The sequence below is a fragment of the Physella acuta genome, unplaced genomic scaffold, assembly GCF_028476545.2.
Source record: "Physella acuta isolate Inbredline_101_S28 unplaced genomic scaffold, ASM2847654v3 ptg000090l, whole genome shotgun sequence".
Lineage (NCBI taxonomy): Eukaryota > Metazoa > Mollusca > Gastropoda > Physidae > Physella > Physella acuta.
Genome location: NW_026731610.1, coordinates 615,271 through 637,520, shown reverse-complemented (window position 1 = coordinate 637,520; position 22,250 = coordinate 615,271). Strand labels below are relative to the sequence as shown.

At 36.2% G+C, this 22,250-nt stretch overlaps 1 pseudogene; it reads left to right on the top strand.

Moving 5' to 3' along the window:
- Positions 1-21,453: 21,453 nt before the first annotated feature.
- On the top strand, positions 21,454-22,013 carry LOC131928123 (large ribosomal subunit protein mL43-like; annotated as a pseudogene).
- Positions 22,014-22,250: the final 237 nt, after the last annotated feature.

Below are 22,250 nucleotides of genomic sequence, written 5' to 3'. Positions count from 1 at the left end.
GTGTAAATTCACGGAGAGGTTGGAAAATAGAGAGCACGATTTATAACTCTAAGTTGTGAGTTTGGATTCCTAGCCTATAGAGTAGAACGTTCCTGAGTCCACACGAGGTTGATGGGTAACTGATTATCGTTAAGGAAAGTACTTACAATGAATATCTCATTTTAAGCGTGAAAAGATTTAACACATAAAATGATGTGAATTTGACGTTTAAAATGTCTAAATTTAAGCGTGATAAAGATTTTAAAATAAAATTGGTTTCTAGTTGACTAGAACCCAGCTGAATTAATTTAATGTGGCATTCCACAATTATCTATTAAATAGATTCTTAATATGACTCAGGTTTTAATTTTTTAATTGTGATATACAATTTTTTTAAAAATTTAAACACAAAGCACAAATATTGACTTTGTGCTATAGAATAGTTTTAATAATAATTTTTGTTAATAATAAAATTAATAAATAACAATATCTGTTTATTACCGTTAACTTTTAACTTTTGCAACCAAATATTAGTTATTTCCCTTGATTTTATAAAAATTCTAAATGGGGAATAAAAAAAAAAACACATCAATTTTAAACGAATTAGTTTTTCTTCATTACAATACATTAGATGTGAAAACTAAAAAAAAAAATATTAACATTTACGTTAAACGTTTTGCCTCTCCCTACATTCCGTAGCTCTCCAGGGAGTCTCGCTAGCTACTTTTTAAAAAAATGATGTCTATGTTTTATAATATAACAAACTCTACTAATGTCCTGTGCAGATGTAATAAATGGCCACATCATGATGAGTTACAACTCTGGTGATAGAGAAACGCTGAGAAAGGTAAGTGCATTCCATTAATTTGAATGTGTATTCTACTTCAGTTAAGAGTAAGGGGCGGTGAGGTCGAATCGAAGAGTTTTCAACTGCTAACCCGAACGTCTCGAGTTCGGATCTCTGAGTCCACACAGATCTGATGGATGCCTGTCTCACGTTATGGAAAGTAAAAACGGCTGGGCATAGTGATGACTACAGTAACCCTTCATATGCAGTGATCAGCGAAATAGCTTAACTCTACTTGTAGTTTGTTCTTGGTTTGTTGGACATAGGCTATGTAAGTAAATCAAAAAAAGAAAAAAAAGCAGGCTGCAATTTGTAGACAACGACCTATATGGCGCTAAACCAGTTGACACGTAATACTTAATTGTATTGGAGGAAATCCCTTGTTACATTAGAATTTTTAAACGTGTTTCTGCAACTATTTTCAGCTTTCCTTTCCTATCTTTTTACTTTCTGTATTTCAATTGACATGTTATTTTCAGTTTCTTCCCTTTGAATACAAACACAATTTTCCGATAAGCGCCTTAGATTTTTCAATGTTCATGTATACTTCCCTTGAACTATAGATTAAACTATTTCTGCAACTCTTTTTTTCACTACTTCAATGAGCCTATTAAATAAACATGTTCCGCTATTCAATTGTACTTTTTTTTTACTCATTGCACATACATTTTTACTTACCTCCAAACCATACAGTGACGCTATGGCCAAGGCGGTGGAGAGCTCTGATGTTGTCCTGATCTGTATGTCCAAGAAATACATGGAGAGCACCAACTGTAGATTAGGTCAGTTCATATGGTACAGCACCAACTGTAGATTAGGTCAGTTCATATGGTACAGCACTAACTGTAGATTAGGTCAGTTCATATGGTACAGCACCAACTGTAGATTAGGTCAGTTCATATAGTACATCACCAACTGTAGATTAGGTCAGTTCATATGGTACAGCACCAACTGTAGATTAGGTCAGTTCATATGGTACAGCACCAACTGTATATTAGGTCAGTTCATATGGTACAGCACCAACTGTAGATTAGGTCAGTTCATATGGTACAGCACCAACTGTAGATTAGGTCAGTTCATATGGTACAGCACCAACTGTAGATTAGGTCAGTTCATATGGTACAACACCAACTGTAGATTAGGTCAGTTCATATGGTACAGCACCAACTGTAGATTAGGTCAGTTCATATGGTACATCACCAACTGTAGATTAGGTCAGTTCATATGGTACAACACCAACTGTAGATTAGGTCAGTTCATATGGTACAACACCAACTGTAGATTAGGTCAGTTCATATGGTACAGCACCAACTGTAGTTTAGGTCAGTTCATATGGTACATCACCAACTGTAGATTAGGTCAGTTCATATGGTACAGCACCAACTGTAGTTTAGGTCAGTTCATATGGTACAGCACCAACTGTAGATTAGGTCAGTTCATATGGTACAGCACCAACTGTAGATTAGGTTAGTTCATATGGTATAGCACCAACTGTAGTTTAGGTCAGTTCATATGGTACAGCACCAACTGTAGATTAGGTCAGTTCATATGGTGTAGCACCAACTGTAGATTAGGTCAGTTCATATGGTACAGCACCAACTGTAGATTAGGTCAGTTCATATGGTACAGCACCAACTGTAGATTAGGTCAGTTCATATGGTACAGACCCAACTGTAGATTAGGTCAGTTCATATGGCACAGCACCAACTGTAGATTAGGTCAGTTCATATGGTACAGCCCCAACAGTAGCTTTGATCAGTTCATATGGTACAGCACCAACTGTAGATTAGGTCAGTTCATATGGTACAGCACCAACTGTAGATTAGGTCAGTTCATATGGTACAGCACCAACTGTAGATTAGGTCGGTTCATATGGTACAGCACCAACTGCAGATTAGGTCAGTTCATATGGTACAGCACCAACTGTAGATTAGGTCAGTTCATATGGTACAGCCCCAACTGTAGATTAAGTCAGTTCATATGGTACAGCACCAGATTATGTCAGTTCATATGGTACAGCCCCAACTGTAGCTTTGATCAGATCATATGGTACAGCACCAACTGTAGATTAGGTCAGTTCATATGGTACAGCACCAAATTAGGTCAGTTCATATGGTACAGCACCAACTGTAGATTAGGTCAGTTCATATGGTACAGCACCAACTGTAGATTAGGTCAGTTCATATGGTACAGCACCAACTGTAGATTAGGTCAGTTCATATGGTACAGCACCAACTGTAGATTAGGTCAGTTCATATGGTACAGCACCAACTGTAGATTAGGTCAGTTCATTTGGTACAGCACCAACTGTAGATTAGGTCAGTTCATATGGTACAGCACCAACTGTAGATTAGGTCAGTTCATATGGTACAGCACCAACTGCAGATTAGGTCACTTCATATGGTACAGCACCAACTGCAGATTAGGTCAGTTCATATGGTACAGCACCAACTGTAGATTAGGTCAGTTCAAATGGTACAGCACCAACTGTAGATTAGGTCAATTCATATGGTACAGCACCAACTGTAGATTAAGTCAGTTCATATGGTACAGCACCAACTGTAGATTAGGTCAGTTCATATGGTACAGCACCAACTGTAGATTAGGTCAGTTCATATGGTACAGACCCAACTGTAGATTAGGTCAGTTCATATGGTACAGCACCAGATTAGGTCAGTTCATATGGTACAGCACCAACTGTAGATTAGGTCAGTTCATATGGTACAGCACCAACTGTAGATTAGGTCAGTTCATATGGTACAGCACCAACTGTAGATTAGGTCAGTTCATATGGTACAGCACCAACTGTAGATTAGGTCAGTTCATATGGTACAGCACCAACTGTAGATTAGGACAGTTCATATGGTACAGCACCAACTATAGATTAGGTCAGTTCATATGGTACAACACCGACTGTAGATTAGGTCAGTTCATATGGTACAGCACCAAATGTAGATTAGGTCAGTTCATATGGTACAGCACCAACTATAGATTAGGTCAGTTCATATGATACAGCACCAACTGTAGATTAGGTCAGTTCATATGGTACAGCACCAGATTAGGTCAGTTCATATGGTACAGCACCACCTCTAGATTAGGTCAGTTTATGTGGTACATTTAGCTCTTCAGACCAGACGGTCAAATTAGGTTAATTAGCCGGACCGTCAGATTTTCATTAAGGCACCTCACCCTAAACCCCGAAACACCCCTACCTGGTCCCCCGGAACAAATAGAAAGTGCATAATTACTATAAGATATACATATTTTAACCTGTGTCCGTCCACATAAATCGTAAATACGCCCCCCCCCCTCCCAGTCAAGAAAATTGTCCCAGGTGTCAGGAGAGTCACGGGGCTCTTGTGAGCTACCGGTTACATTAATACACGGGTGATGGATGCAACACAGTGTTTCTTCCAGTCATCTCTTAGTCCGCCCCCGAAATTATCAAGTGCCGCCGGTAGATTCAAATAGTAACCCCATCCGCTTATGCAAGATCTAGTGGCGCTAAATCACTCCAATATGTAAAAAAAAAATGTTAGGCCTATGACAGAAATCTTTGCGGGGCTGAACTCAACAGCTTCCCAACTTTTCATGGCGATTGGGTAAATGATGCAGTAATGCATAAAAGACAGAAACTTGTTTTTCACATGTACAACTGTATGTGGCCAGCTCACGCGTCGGATAACCTTCTGATATAGGGTGTGGCCATCCACAAATGACGTCACGTTTTTAACGACTTACAAAATGTCAGACCCTCACCCGTCGTCGTTGTCCCCTCACCCCCCCCCGTCCCCCCGCATTGCGGGGTCTGGCGGCCTTGTAGTTCCACCCGTGATGGCCACAGACCGAAACGTTTTAAAATCAACGAATGAAAACTCCAACATCAGTATCGTGAAACCCAAGCACTCTGTGGCATAGACGCCATACCTCATCCACATCATTATCGGCAAACAAGAAGACAATATGGCAATCTTGTTACTGTAAGATAGAGGAATAATGTGCCCTAAATGCTAGACACATCTATGACATGTGTAGAATTCTCCATTTTAGTTTTCATGGCGGCATAAAATAAGTTGACGTTAGATACATCGCGGAACAACCCTGAACGGAATAGAGACAATAAGAGAATATTTCTTTATGTTTGTTGTTTCCCATATTTAAATTTATAAAAAACAGGGGAAGCAACACACATAATAACATTTGTGTGAGAGAACAACAGTAATAATACAATGCATTCTAAAATGATTGTTTTATTTATTATAGTTAACGCCGCTACTATTATTTTCTTAACTAGATTTTTGTCCAATCTTGATAGTTTTTTGGAATTTTTATAATTAATTTGCTCTATAATATGTAGAAAAGCATTAGCTCAATGACCGGCTGCATTTGTCCAGATGGGAAACCACCGCTTCATTGACACATAGTAAACTATGACATCATAAAATTTTGGATCCCTTAAAATCAAGGGACAAGGTCAAAATGTAAATTATATGTTGTTGTTCGTATGTGACATGTAGCTGCACTCGATGTTTGCAAACAATTATTTCACTTGCATAATTTGATACCATGATTTATTTAAACCTTGTTTAAACGTTTATGTTCAAGAGCCAACCTTGTTTGCTTCTTAAGTAAATTATTCTAGTACTTTACCCCGTTCTCCATTTAATGAAGAATAAACTAGGTGTGTGCTAATGCAAGTAGTATTGTACCTTCTCGTACACAGAGTATAAAGAAATATTGTAATTGTGCACACTAATGTAATACAATTTTGACAGTTTGTACCGTTTTACACCTCTCTACTTTAACGTATACGCAGTATAAAGGATGTATTACAATCTAGCAAAAAATATCTAAATCGAGATCTGGACAAATCTGGACATTTTACAACCACCCGGAGCACACATAAAAAACGTAGTTTTGTAATCCTGTCCGTTATTGTTAGCTTGACAACAGTTCATGTATAAGTATTATATCAATTATGTAGTTTTCTCTAAAGTTTGGAACAATTTCCAGCATCATATTTGTTAATTTCTGATAATTTAATATCATACTCGAATTGAAGCATAACAAACGAGGGTTTTGTTATCCGAAACTTTATTGTTACTTAAGAATATACGAGAAAGTTTAAAGGAGATCACTCCCACTTTATTTTGTTTTGCCCCAGAAACTGCTAGACCAGCATGGCCGACACGGTCAAGTTTAGCTTTAATTAAAAATGTCAAGCTATAATGGTCAATTTAATATAGACATCATTAGTAACAGAACAGTTGAAGTAACATTTGTACGCGGTAAATGATTGACTACAGTGTGAAACACGGCATTTAAAACTCAGTAAAACAAAGTGATCAATGAACAATATATTAATATAGACATCACATTACTTATGGGGACGCTAATCTATCTTACACGATGATGTCAACGGTAAAAAGGGTTATTAGCCCTAATGTCAAGGGTCAAAATAATAATACCGTAATACTGATAAAATATTCAAATAATGGAATTCAATATGCGGTAGAAGGGTCCGAATTACTTCTCTACCGGGAATATTGTAAAGTAAAATAGTAATCAGTGAGTATCTGATTCAAATGTCACGTGAACTAAGTCACGGACAGAGCAAAGTATTATAATGTTGCAGTAGCTAGTCACGGCAAGCAGTAACCAAGATATTAGTAAAGTGTTTCTAATGTGGTCAGCTTTGTTTCCCTAACACGAGTTAGGTACTTATCAGAGCTGGGTCGTCTCATGACGTTCCACTTATTTGAACTGGGATTCGAACTCGAGACTCTCGGGTTAGCAATCTAGCTCCCTACCGCTAAAAAAAGAGTGTTCAAACTAAGTAGAAGTTATGTATAGTTATGAGTTATTTGTTGAACACTATCTAGTAGCATTGTTTTTTTCTCAGCACAAAAGATTTTAAAAGTTCAAACCAAAATCGACGTCTTCATCGTTTATTCAGAGGTTGATACTGCACTAGTAATGAAGGCAAGGAATTATCTTTTTTTTTTAATTGTTCTAATGGGGAGGTGACACCAAAAAGTTCCGCACCGGGTGACACCCGACCTAGCCAATGACTATTTAATAAAATATTTTTTCTCAAATATCATTAAAATACACAGGTAATTTACGTGTAACTGGTACCGATGGCTGACTGTTGAAAATGGAATTGATTTACATATATTTCATGTGTATTAGTTGTATCCCATATCAAAACTCAGAATAACTAGGGGAGGCAACAAATAGTCTTTAATTTTTGCACACAAAAAAAAGTAATAATACAAAATAAATTAAAATGATTGTTTTATATATTATTTTAATCCTGCAATTAATATGCTAATCCGTAATATTGTGTCTATTCTTGATATATTTTGGATTTTCTGAATATTAATTTGCTCTAAAATATATAGAAAAGCATTAGATTATTGTCGGCTGAAATTTTTAAATCGACAAGTTAACGCTTAATTTTACATCTTCGGTAGCATGAACATTTTGAAATTTTGGATACCTTGAAACCCATGCAGGGCATGTCTTCATAGGAAGTAGAATGTGTACATACCTATGTGGTGTTCAGTTTAACTGAAGCTATGTCAGTGTTAGAAGATCCCATGAACTGACACTGGAGAAGTAGAGCACATGGGGACACCTCTGAGTTGGGTTCCTGGAGCTGGAATCTGTAGCACTTCCCTGGGGTCTGAGAGTTCCAGACTATGCTAAGATTACACAAACAAGTGAGCTCTACTTCCTCTGCTCTACTGTCTGTCTGTTTTGAACAGGTACGTGAATGAACTACTTTGTGAACTAAATCTATGTCACAATTAGAAAATTGCAAGGATGTGTTCAAAGTCCCAACTAAGTATCTGGATTTAACCAGTTTTGGTGGATTTGTTTACTTGGCTACCCCATTCCATTTTAATCAGTTTATTTGTTTCTGATTATTTTATTGTAAATAAAACTTGTACACATTGTATTACTGTACACATTGTATTACTGTATCAAAGAGTATAATCATTCCAGCACTTGTACTTAATTAACATTTTTATTTATATTCAACTGTTATTAATGTGTTGAGGTGATAAAAGTGAAACTAAATTTAAACCAATCTTTTTTTGTTAAAGTTTTTGCTGAAACCTTCATTGTAAAATTGTGCATGTGTAAACACATTAATAGATTAAACTTAACACCAGTGCTTGCTTTTAAAGACTTAATTTGAGATTTTTTTGTAACACTTAATGCCATTAAAATAAATACTTGTGGTAACTTTACCAAAAAAAAAAAAAAAAAAAAAAAAAAAAAAAAAAAAAAAAAAAAAAAAAAAAAAGGATACCTTGAAATCAAGGGACAATAACAACGTGTTTGAGTATTTGAGGAGAAAGTAATGCTAGAAACCTCCACTTCAAAACAATAACACCTAAAGAAAGGGAAATAACATACAGACTGATTTACAACACAACAGCACTGAGACACGGACACCAACACAAGACCAACACACCACTAGCGACACGCAAACAAAAATCCCTATGTCATCTATGCAAACAAGACACTCCAGAAACAGAAACACACATCTACCTAGACTGCCCAACCATCCAGACCATGAAGAAAACGTTAGAAAACAAAATAAGAAGTAAGAACGAGACCTTCAACGTTGATATAGGGATAACGCTAAACAAAGTACCAAGACAGCAAGACCGGACTATATTGGAACATAAAATAAGAACAGTAGCAATATACAGACAAATAATTTGGAACTGCAGAAATAGGGCAAAATACAACGAGACAGAGTTTAACAGACAGACTTTGGACTTGATATTTAACAGTCGACTTGACAGGGAAAACACACGAACACAGACACTATAAATAAGACACCACAGCTGTTAGGTCACGCAACACCGCTCCCAGTGCATGGCCCGCCACACCCAACCAACTCCCCCCCCCTCCCCTTACTCAAACCTCTCCTTAAATAAATTATTGGTCACCTTGCTTATAAATAAACTTTGCAACCCCACCTCTTTACCCCAACCACTTAGCAAGAGTTAAAAATCTGTTACTTGAAATCTTTGTAACTATACTACCCTTTTACTTTGCCATACACGGAAATCCACCCCACTGGTAATGTTTCACTGTGAATGTTTAAGTAAGATGTTACTAGTTTTATACTCTTATCGTGAGACTGGGAGAGTTTATCTCCCCCTTTTAGCAGTCATGTCACGCAACATGACGCTATAAATAGAACACCACAGCGTTTATTTCACGAAACAACACTCGGAGTTCCAGCGCCTGGCCTGCCACAACCAACCACCCCCCCCCCCCAAACAAACTTCCCAGTGAACGAATTTTGTTTACTCAACGTAGCAACCCCCTCACTGATCCACCACCGTTTCCCTCTTATAAATTTGTCCATGTAATTCAAATACGTTCAACATATTTGATTTAACGATCATCTCTGTACATTACCAACTCAATTAATTAATAAGTTTTTTTGAAGTTTAATTATTTTAAAATTTTGATTATGTAAAAAAAAAAAAAAAAAAAAAAAAAAAAATGACTGTCTGCAGATAATAGGTGCAAATGGAAAGGATGAATGCAAATGACTAACTATTGTACACAATATATCATGGTTTTCTTGTACATTTCAGTTATAACTATTTGTACCCCTCTTCTCCTTTAGGAAGCCCAGAACAATCTTTGAAGCTGAAAGTTTCAGGAATAGTTGAAATTGTAAATCTGCACCAGTCTTCTTATGTCGCATGATGAACGTAGTAAAAATCAGCTACTGCCACCACTCATTGGCTGGGCGCGCTGAAAGACAAATCTACAACACTGAGACGTAAAAAAAAAAATAAAAAAAAAAAAAAAAATAAAAAAAAAAAAAAATAAAACAAGGGACAAGATGAAAATGAAAATTATCTGCTGTTGTTCCTAAGTGAGATTTAGCCGCACTAGAAGTTTGCAAACTTTTATTTTATTAGCATTATTTATTACCATGAATAATAGAAGCCTTGGACAGATCGTTATGTGTAGACGAGTTGGTCAAGCCAATGATATTATTGGAAGATAAGTCACATGACCAGTGATCTGTGTGCTGAAATAACTTATCAAAAGTGAGGGTCGGGAAGGGGAGGGGGGAGATGAGAACTCATGTGCTTTTTTTTCCCAGCTAAACCTATTTTGAAAATGCATTGAATTGTCATGTTTTTACATTTAAAAAAAAAAATTCAGAGTAATCTCATCAAAATTTTATTTGTATTAGCTCACACCCATTTCGTACATGTATTTGAAAAATGCTCTGTTAATATATGTTTGGTGATCCTTGTTTCACGCTATTTTAAACAATTCTTTTTTTTTATCCAACTTCTGTATTGAACCAAATTTGTTGGAAATATGTCGTATACCACATAAATGCTCTTTATTTATTTATAACCAGAGAATCTTACAGGCATCTCTTCGGGGGGGGGGGGGGGGGGGGGGGGAAAGCCCCGCCGAAGAAAGTCTACCGCACGCCCGAAAATTTCAAGTATCCCCCCCCCCCCCCCCAGGAAGAAAAAATAATGTTTATAACCTTGTTACACCTTATTTCGAAAAAAATGCTCAGCTCGTAAAACTTCACTAAAATGTGGGGAAGCCGGTATAATTAATACCTATTAACCCCTCCCCCCACCCACCCACATACATATACACACTTTTTAACCCCAACAACCCCTCACCTTTCCCCCACCCTAAAACTATGGAACTGAAGACAGCATGAAGCCTAACAAATACAGCACCCCAAGTTAGGAGACGACGATGACGACACGGTAAGGAAGGACGAACGAAGGACACAGCACAGTGGACGTGTGGAAAGTTAAACAACAGGCCAGACAACCCATGGGAAGGTGAGCGACAACGACCGACATGTACTAAAGACTTACAGAGGACATGACCTTAGTAACCATGCGGCGACTGATAGAAGACTGGTCAAAGGGAAACAACAAATAAAATACACAAATTGTACACTAGTAGAGGTTATATCCCTTGCCCCCCCCCCCCCCCCCCCCCCCCCTTGGTAGTTAAATCAACACAAATGACACAATACTTCACCCAGCCAAACATTCCAAGCAACGCAACTATCCTCCCCCTCCCCACCACCCCTTTTCGCCATGACCTTACGTCACTCTATAATCAAAGTTAAATTTAGCATTTGAATTTTTCTAAGTTATTATATGTATTAAGTTAAACCTTGTTTGCTAAACATATTTACTTATGTCTTCTTTTCCATATAATTATATATACACGCCACATTGTACAAATTATGTATTATATGTTTCTACTGATGTACTTGTTTCAAAGTGACAATAAAGATTTACCAAAAAAAAAAAAAAAAAAAAAAGAAACCAAGGGAATAAATGTAAATGAAAATTATCTGTCCTTATGTGGCATGTAGCTGCTCTTGAAGTTTGCAAACAATTATTTTATTAAGCATATTTTAATATCATGATTTATTTAAGCCTTGTTTAAAACGTTTCTGTTACATGGTTCAACGACAAACCTTGTTTTCTTCTTATGTAAATTATTCTAGAACTCTCCTTCGTTCTCCATTTAATGTAAAATCCAGTAGGTGGATGGTAATGCAAGTAGCATTGTACCTCCTCGTATATAGAGCATCGATAAAGTATTGTAATTGTGCACACACATGTAATAACATTTTGACATTTTTACACCATCCTACTTTAACTGAATTTAACGGATGTATTACAAATCTTGCAAACATATCTAAATAGAGATTATGAAAAAGTTACCGTTCAAACGTAGATCACTCCCGCTTGATTTTGAAAGTTGGAAGGAGATCACTCCCGCTTTATTTTGTTTTACCCAGAAACTGCTAGACAAGCATGGCCGACACGGCCAAGTTTAGCTTTAATTAAAATATCTCAAGCTATGATGGTCAATTTAATATAGACATGATTAGTAACAGAACAGTTGAATGAAGTAACCTTTGTACACGGTAATGATTGACTACAATAAAAAGTACAGAATTTAAAACTCAGTAAAGCAAAGTGATCAATGAACAAGACATTGAGATAGACATCCCATTTTAACACGTTTTTAACACGTTTTTCTTAACTCAGCTTCGCGTTTGTTTGTTTGTTTGTTTGGATGTTTGTTGTTAAAATTGACATCGAAAATTAGCCCACTTCTGATTGCTCTAGAGACCTGAAATTTGGCATGCATGCTACTTTCGCCTAACAATTTCAGATGCAATCATAAAAACTAGCAATTAGTGACCGTAATTAGCTTAATTTAATTACGCCCCAAGGACCATAAAATTGAGGACATGATTTCTAAAGATACCGACAAGACTGGAGGCCTGTTGACACAGTTACTTCGGCCCCAATCGATGTGAGCGCGCTGGCCGTGATCGTATAGTGGTTAGTACTTCGCGTTGTGGCCGCGATAAATCAGGTTCGAATCCTGGTCGCTCAAGATTTTTAGTCCGTGTATTTATAAACACTTTTTTAAAAACCACGTTTTTCATGTGTAGCAACGGACTAAAAAGGAGAAAATAAAATACTTAAAAAAAACTTTTTAAAAAACCACGTTTTTTATGTGTAGCAACGGACTAAAAAGGAGAACGGACACGGTAACACATTGTTAACGGTGACACGGTTGGTACGCTGGGCATGCTAAAATACACATAAACACGTTTTTCCTTAACTCAGCTTCGCGTTTATTTGTTTGTTTATGGGAGATTTGATCACGTGATTCGTGAGTAGATCTCCAGGCCAGCAACGTAAATTACACCCTTTCTCTGTTTAAAGCGTATCGGTCGCTCAAGATTTTTTTAGTCCGTGTATTTAAAAACACTTAGTCAAGTCATACTTAATCAAGTGATTAGATAAAGTAGAAAATAAACTATATAAAAAACTTTTTAAAAACCACGTTTTTCATGTGTAGCAACGGACTAAAAAGGAGAAAATAAAATACTTAAAAAAAACTTTTTAAAAAACCACGTTTTTCTTGTGGACTAAAAAGTAGAAAATAACTATTTACATACATTTGATGACAAAAAACGTGGGTCGGGCAGATGGGTCGGGAAATTTAATGGTGAACGTACCCACGTTTTTTGTCATCAAATGTATGTAAATAGTTATTTTCTACTTTTTAGTCCACAAGAAAAACGTGGTTTTTTAAAGTTTTTTTTAAGTATTTTTATTCTTAACTCAGCTTCGCGTTTGTTTGTTTGGTTGTTTGGATGTTTGTTGTTAAAATTGACATCGAAAATTAGCCCACTTCTGATTGCTCTAGAGACCTGAAATTTGGCATGCATGCTACTTTCGCCTAACAATTTCAGATGCAAACATAAAAACTAGCAATTAGTGACCGTGATTAGCTTAATTTAATTACGCCCCAAGGACCATAAAATTGAGGACATGATTTCTAAAGATACCGACAAGACTGGAGGCCTAATGACACAGTTACTTCGGCCCCAATCGATGTGAGCGCGCTGGCCGTGATCGTATAGTGGTTAGTACTTCGCGTTGTGGCCGCGACAACCCAGGTTCGAATCCTGGTCGCTCAAGATTTTTAGTCCGTGTATTTATAAACACTTTTTTTAAAAACCACGTTTTTCATGTGTAGCAACGGACTAAAAAGGAGAAAATAAAATACTTAAAAAAAACTTTTAAAAAAACACGTTTTTTATGTGTAGCAACGGACTAAAAAGGAGAACGGACACGGTAACACATTGTTAACGGTGACACGGTTGGTACGCTGGGCATGCTAAAATACACATAAACACGTTTTTTCCTTAACTCAGCTTCGCGTTTATTTGTTTGTTTATGGGAGATTTGATCACGTGATTCGTGAGTAGATCTCCACGCCAGCAACGTAAATTACACCCTTTCTCTGTTTAAAGCGTATCGGTCGCTCAAGATTTTTTAGTCCGTGTATTTAAAAACACTTAGTCAAGTCATACTTAATCAAGTGATTAGATAAAGTAGAAAATAAACTATATAAAAAACTTTTTAAAAACCACGTTTTTCATGTGTAGCAACGGACTGAAAAGGAGAAAATAAAATACTTAAAAAAAACTTTTAAAAAAAACACGTTTTTCTTGTGGACTAAAAAGTAAAAAATAAATTTTCATACATTTGATGACAAAAAACGTGGGTCGGGCAGATGGGTCGGGAAATTTGATGGTGAACGTACCCACGTTTTTTGTCATCAAATGATTAAAAATTTATTTTTTACTTTTTAGTCCACAAGAAAAACGTGTTTTTTTTAAAAGTTTTTTTTAAGTATTTTATTTGTTATTGGGACGCTAAACTATCTTACCCGATAATGGCCCTACACACCGCGTGTGAAAGCCAGTAAGAAGAGAATAAAAGCGATTTAGGATTTCCTCCATTTTGCGTATCACGTTAGTTGTACGCGTGTTGCTCAACCCATTCTTCTTCTTCTTCGTTCTTAATTTTTAGTGTTGGAGGGGATCGAGCCTTATCTGCAAGAGGGTTTGAACTCGAGACTTTTTCGAATTTTATCAACCATGAGCTTTTTGCCGACTCGACCACACCTCCATCACAATTAAGGATACGTGTCAACTGGTTACGCGCCTGCTTTTCCTTTTGGATTTGCTTCCATAGCCTTTGTCCAACCAAGAACAAACTACAAGGCAGTAGTATTTTGATTTTGGAGTTGTCTCTCCTAGAAGAGTGGCTGTTCCCAGCTAACGAGCTTTATCTGACCCTGGTCAACCCAATGATATGATTGGTCGCTATGTCACATGACCAACGATCTGGGTGCTGACATAACTTACCAAAAGTGTGGGTGAGATGGGGGGGGGGTGAGAATGCGGTTATCTGGTGGGGGTCTCAGGCAAGGCGAGATGGCGGCTTAACACTTTTAACGTCTCAGATAATTAATTCAAACAAAATATTTAAAACATGATTGCGTATAGTAACTTATGTTACTATAAGCAAAGATTGCAAAACATTTAAGTAACACACATCACAAAATAACAACTATACAAAAGGAACTCGTAGATGTACGTGTATATACTCATGGAGCTGTTAGAGAACGCTGTCTTAGAACTGTGAGCTGACCAAAGACCGAAACGTTTTAAAATCTACGAATTAAATCTCTAACATCAGTATCGTGAAACCCAAGCACTCTGTGGCATAGACGCCATACCTCATCCACATCATTATCGCCAAACAAGAAGACAATGTGATTATTTTGCTACTGTAAGATAGAGGAATAATGTGCCCAAACTGTTAGACATATATATGACATGTGTAATTCTCCATTTTAAATTTTTATTAAGGCGTAACATAAGTTAACGTTAGATACATCGCGGAACTACCCTGAGCGGAATCGAGACAACAAGAGAATATTTCTTTTTGTTTGTTGTATCCCATATTAAAATTTATAGCAACTAGGGGAAGCAACCCGCATACTAAAATTTTTGTTAGAAAACAGCAGTAATAATACAATACAGTCTAAAATGATTGTTTGATTTATTATATTTAACGCCGCTTTTACTATTTCTTACCTAATTTTTTGTCAATGCTTAATAATTTTTGGAATTCTGAATAATTAGTTTGCACTAAAATATGTAGAAAAGCATTAGCTCAATGACCGGCTGCATTTGTCCACATGGGAAACCACCGCTCATCTGAATTATGGATAATTAATTCACATCATTCAGAAGTTTTTGGATCCCTTGGAATCAAGGGACAAGGTCAAAATGTAAATTATATGTTGTTGTTCGTACATGGCATGTAGCTGCACTCGAAGTTTGCCAATAATTATTTGATTAGCATAATTAAATACCATGATTTAATTAAGCCTTGTTTAAAATGTTTCTGTAACAGGGTTCAACGGCCAACCTTGTTTGCTTCTTATGTAAATTATTCTAGTACTCTCCTCCGTTCTCCATTTAATGAAGAATAAACTAGGTGTGTGCTAATACAAGTAGTATTGTACCTTCTCATACATTGAGTATATATAAATTATTGTAATTTTGCACACTCATTTTATACAATTTTGACAGTTTGTAAAACATCTAAAACTAACACTACCTCAATATAATATTGAGTGTATAACTAGACATGTATTAACTATAAGATGGCAAAGAAATATAGAGATCATTCATAAAACAAAATACAATTTTTAAATATTTCACTTTTATTACAAAAGCATGGCAAGTGGGGCAATTCCACGAACATTATGAACATTTAAAAAATTCATGTATTTAAAAATTGTAAAGAACATTTTTCCCCTTGGAAACAATTTTGCATGAGGGCAACCACTCTTCATCACTGAATGAAGAGAAAGCCTCAATTTCTTCCTCCTGAATTCTGATATCATCTGTCATAGGCCGAAGTTATTCGTTTATAATTGTGGACCATTCTGAAATAAGAACAAAATTAAATATTAGAAATGGGGATGTTTAGCTATAAATATTGCATAAATTATGATAAATAATATAAGTACAGAAAAAATAATAATAGATAAAGAAATAAAAGAAGTCTGTGGTAATTTTAATAGCAAAGTCTTTTAAAAATAATAAAAGTACTATATTCTAGATCTAGTACTATGTAAGCACTTTTTAAAATTAAATCATGAGTTGTGCATTACAGAATTAGCCACAACCAGTTAAAATGATTTACAATAATAGCTAAACCCTCTAAAGAGTATAAAAAGCAACATGGGACATTCCAAACTATATGGTATGGAATTGCCCCACACCATGTGTGTGGAATTGCCCCACACCTACTAATGAGAACAATATGCTTTCCTGTTCTAAATAAAAGGCTTAATCTAGCATCATTAATTGTTACTATTAACAAAAATGATTAAGCTTTCATAAAATTAATAAATAATTGACAAAAATTAAAAATAAGACAAAATATTTTTTTTCTTAAAAAGTGCAGGGGTTGTACTTACGTAAGGATGTTTGAAGATAGATGCAGATAAAATTAAAATTCTTGCTCTGATTGTAGATGAACGCTTCTCTAACAATAACAGAAAGTACTGAAAATGCCTCTTAGAAACAGGGAATAGTAACGCTTAATTAAACTTGACTCCCTTTTAAAATAGAGAGTAATCAGTATATAGTGTGTGGAATTACCCCGTGTGTGGAATTATCCCGTGTGTGGATTTACCCCGCCTTACCCCCAGCAACCAGTCTCTACACCAGAATGTCACTGTCGCACTATACGCGTCATCATTCCATGCGTTCAACATACCTTTCGCACCAACATTCACTCGCGCCGATCTATAATATAGACCATAACATGCATCATAACATTACACCCCCCCCCTATCCCACTGAAGCTAATAGTATTAGCTTCTACTCACGTAGCTAAGTACAATACATTGTTTAACCTAACAATATCAACTATGTCAGTATATTATCAACTCCTAATTAATTCATACATTCAAGTTTTTAACTTTACTCTCACAACAGATTATTATATTCCAAATATACTGGCATTCATATTATATCAATGGTTGGTCTTAGAATCTCAGTCCATCCAGACAAGATATTGGGTATTACATCGGCATTGTCCATCTTCTCCCAACAGTTGCTATAATAAACATAAAAACCAAACGCCACATTAGTTTAAACCAAAACTATGTGTGATGGCGAACAGAGCCACAGTACCACCAGTTGGCATATGTGTGGTTGTTCTCATCATAACATACACACAGCGTAATATGTCAATACCATCATCAGTTCCAGCATTATGAAACAAAAAATTAAGTAGCATGTCATAATATCACATCACTCTATGTCCCAGCACACACAGAATCTCATTATCTCCACAATACGTCCGTACAAGTATATGAGATGTGTCAACAACATAGAAACAACATGAATTCAACATAATATCTTTGGTAACATACTATATCATGAACTCAACGTATGTTACAACATGTAAACACGTACTTCAACATTATAACTGTAATTATAAACACCTCATGATAGAATATGTGGTCTATCACATTTTATTAATTAATTAGAAATCATGCATATTATCTTACACCACCACATTGTTTCATATTTAATCAGTGAGATCCCCTTAATCGATAACTCAATAACTCGGCAATTTTAATAGTAATCATATAATAATCATATATCTAATAGTCATTCCTAATGTTCCTTACAATCCTACTAAATTAGCGTAATTCTCAGTGTAATCCAGTATTCATCATCTCACACCAAACATTTCTTATACAACCCACTGCGTTCATCAGAACACATACTTTATGTATGTCCAGTCATATGCATATGATCTATATCAGTATATTCGTGCATCAACAGAACCTATGTGTGCCTTATTATTTCCTAGATAAAATATCAGCTATCTGATTCTGTGTACCTGGGATATAGACTATGTAAAACTTGTAATCCTGTAGTAGCAATGCCCATGTTGTTAATTTAGCATTTCTTAATATATTTTTTTTCCTTTCCAGGGCAAAGAGGGGTAAATGGTCATTCATTAATGTAAAAGGTGCCCTTAATAGGTACTTTGATAACTTGGTTATTGCCCAAGCTATTGCCAAGAATTCCCTTTCTATTATAGCATTGTTCCTTTCTGCCGGAGTTTCCGAATGATGTACAGTACAGGATGTAAGTGTCCTTCTACTTCCTGCATTAGACTAGTGCTAGGGGAGGTGTAGACTAGTGCTAGGGGAGGTGTAGACTAGTGCTGGGGGAGGTGTAAACTAATGCTAGGGGAGGTGTTGACTAGTGCTAGGGGAGGTGGACTAGTGCTGGGGGAGGTGGACTAGTGCTGGTGGAGGTCTAGACTAGTGCTAGGGGATGAGTAGACTAGTGCTGGGGGAGGTGTAGACTAATGCTGGGGGAGGTGTAGACTAGTGCTATGGGAGGTGTAGACTAGTGCTGGGGGAGGTGGACTAGTGCTGGGGGAGGTGGACTAGTGCTGGTGGAGGTCTAGACTAGTGCTAGGGGATGAGTAGACTAGTGCTAGGGGAGGTGTAGACAAGTGCTAGGGGAGGTGTAGACTAGTGCTAGGGGAGGTGTAGACTAGTGCTAGGGGAGGTGTAGACTAGTGCTAGGGGAGGTGTAGATTAGTGCTGGGGAGGTGTAGATTAGTACTGGGGAGGTGTAGACTAGTGCTAGGGGAGGTGTAGACTAGTGCTAGGGGAGGTGTAGACTAGTGCTGGGTAGGTGTAGACTATTACTGGGGGAGGTGTAGACAAGTACTGGGGGAGGTGTAGACAAGTACTGGGGGAGGTGTAGATTAGTGCTGGGGAGGTGTAGACTAGTGCTGGGGGGGGGGTGTAGACTAGTTTAATGATGAGGCGTCGACAATTAGAGGTGTAGACTAGAACTGAATAAGTACAACAATAAGTAAAACGTACAACGTCATGATCCAATCACTTATCTCTGATTGCTCAATGTACAATGTTAGCGATGTACCGACTTTTACATCCTCAGATGTGTTGTATTAACTTGCTGATTTGGAAAGGTAGGTCTGATCCCAACAAGTTGTGATCTGTAGTTGGTTAAAAAGTAACGTCATTTGTTGACAATCCTTAGACAGAAACGTTTGGGCGTTCCGTTTTGTGCTAAATATATGTCTTTGTAGGCCTGGCATAAACAAATGTCAATTGAATTAAATAAGTCTTTAATTTTCAGATCGCATTAACACGAGAAATGTCTTTATTAACAAAACCTGAAGTTATTCGGTTGTACGGCACGTATAAATTCACAGAAACGAGTTGACGAAAACAATGTCTACGAAACAAACATAAAACCCCACTATTACCGAAAAGCAATTTCGACTATTCGTTACACTTTTAAAATTTCTTCTTTAATGAACATCAACGAGTTGACAAAAGTAGAAAAAATTAAAACATTAAACGAAATTTCTTCGGTAATCATGTTACATTATTTCGTAGACACTGCAGTGAGAAAATCAAGGAACGAAAATTAATCCATAAAAAGAATATTGGAGCTTGGAAATCAAACAAACTTTTTTTAAAAGTTTGTTTTTTTTTTTAAATTTTGAACGAACATATTTTACACATTTAAGAAACTTTAGTAAAAAAAAATCGAAGTGTGTGTAAAATGGTGAATATGTATTTACTTCACTTGTGCATGAATCGTCTTACTATCAAAATAAATGGTGCATACTTAATACTACATGTATGTTCGCCAGTTCCATAAAATTATATTATTTTATCTTCTTAACTCATAGAAATATTATACTGTAAAAAAAATAACTTTAAACAAGATACGAACACTAAGAATTTGTGGAGTAGATTGTTTGCTGACAGCTACTTGGGCACAAGGCATATCCCCATAGAAGAGTGTTGTGGTCATCCCCTTGGCCATGCTTTCCACAATCGAAATGCATATTTTATTTTTTTTTCAAATATTTTCAATAGTAATTGTTATTTTATTCAGAAATCATTTTTGTATGAGTAAATGTGTATTTATTTGACTAGAGCGGCATAGTTTTTTAGTTATTAGTTTTCAAATTGGGTAGGGATAGAGCTAAGGTTATATACTTTTATTTTATTATCCCAGCAGAGCTAGCTAAAATACTTTATTATGGTGTATGCGCAGCATGCGTATGTTTTTATATGAATAAATATTATTTTAAACCAATTTATTTTAAATTTATATACCTAAACCTAATCATATGCCACATTATTGAAAAAAAATGCGTGTCTCTTTAAAAACTGGGAGATTTTGCAAATTGTAACTTTTAGCTCTCCCATTTCAAAAGGTTGCCGACCCCTGGCATAGTTGAAAAATAGAATCCATTTACCTAAGATTTTTATTTGCATTAATTGCTTCCCATTTACAAAGTCATTGTAAACAGGGGAAACAACCAGAATCTTATGTTTCTGATAAAGATAAGAAAACAATAGTATAACGAGAACAAAAAAACTTGTTTAATTTATTATAAACAACATTTATTTTAATATTTTAATATGGGATATTATTTCTATTCTTGAAAATTATGTATATATTTTAATGTTATTTGACTCTATGTGGTGTTTAGAAAGCACTAGCTCAAGGAATTGCTGAATTATTTAAGTTGGTAAACCTCGAGATAACTATGCTCCTTTGAAAAATTGTTGATATTTGTTTTGGCTCCCTTGAAATCAAGAGACCTATTACGAAACTAGAAAGAGATACACACCTCACCCCCCCCCCCCCCCACACACACACAAACACTTCCCCCCACTCAACCGGACTGGCGGATTTTACAAGGTAGCGTGCCCTCTTTGTCAAGGGTCAATTTTATGTCATGGAAAGTTTTGGAATGATAGATCAGTATGTGTATTACAGAGACACTCCTCCCACGGTCGTTTCTATTTCTGTCCATGAGTGGCTACAATGTGAACTTTTGACTCCTCAACTAAGGACAAAGCACAGTAAACTAAGCAGTCAAGAGAAACCTAGTTTGCACACCTTATTTTAGTCTAGTTCTTATGCCATTTTATTTTCTCCATTTGATTATTATATATGCAATTGATGTTCATGTCTTTGATGCTGTGTAAAATCTATCAAATAAATAATTATTACTGATAAAAAAAAAAAAAAAAAAAAAGAGACAAATTACGAAAGACATCTGATATTGAAATGTAAGTTGAAAAACAAACAAAAGGAAATGTCAAACGAAGCTACTTCAAAACCTTTATTGAAACATGTCCTGCATAATGGTGTTGGACGCTTTATTTGTCAACTTAAGCGAATAACCTTCAGAGTTTGCAAGTCACATGGTGGAAGTAAGCAAATGTGTGAATTTATTGAGAGTCATTTGCTGGAGTTCACACAGAACAATCCGGAAGTTGTTGTTTATTTACAACCAAGACGAAACAGATCACCGTCAATTGAACCTGAATTTTTAGATGGTGGCAAGCAAATCCTGGGAATGTCATCTAAATAAGCCCCTGAAATTTTAAGTGGACTGAACACCCGAGAACCAGGTCATGTGTTCAGATTGTTAGAATGATTAAAAATAATCACACAGACACTCCCAGCACACAAGGCATATGGCAGCCATTCATGTTCAAGGAGACTGTGTGGGCAGTGACTAAGTTTCCCAATGAGAAGTTGTCATCTATTCTCAAGGTTAGAAAAACAGCTACAGATTATGTGCTGGAGGAGCAATCAGACAAATCCCAACATGACATCAAGACACGCTGCATACTTGAAGATAACAAATAATTGTTTCCTCAACACATGTTTCTACATAACTCGTATAGCTGTATGTTTTTTGATGATATAAATTAGTAGCCTACTCTCATGGATTCTCTATTTAATGGAGAATTCACTTGGTGGGAGGCAATAAGAGTACCCTTTTACCTTCTCGTATACAGAATATAGTGGAAGAATAAAGAGAAATAATTGCTCATAGTAGATTTTGTCGCCTCATAATGACTGAGAAAGAAATAAACCGGGAGT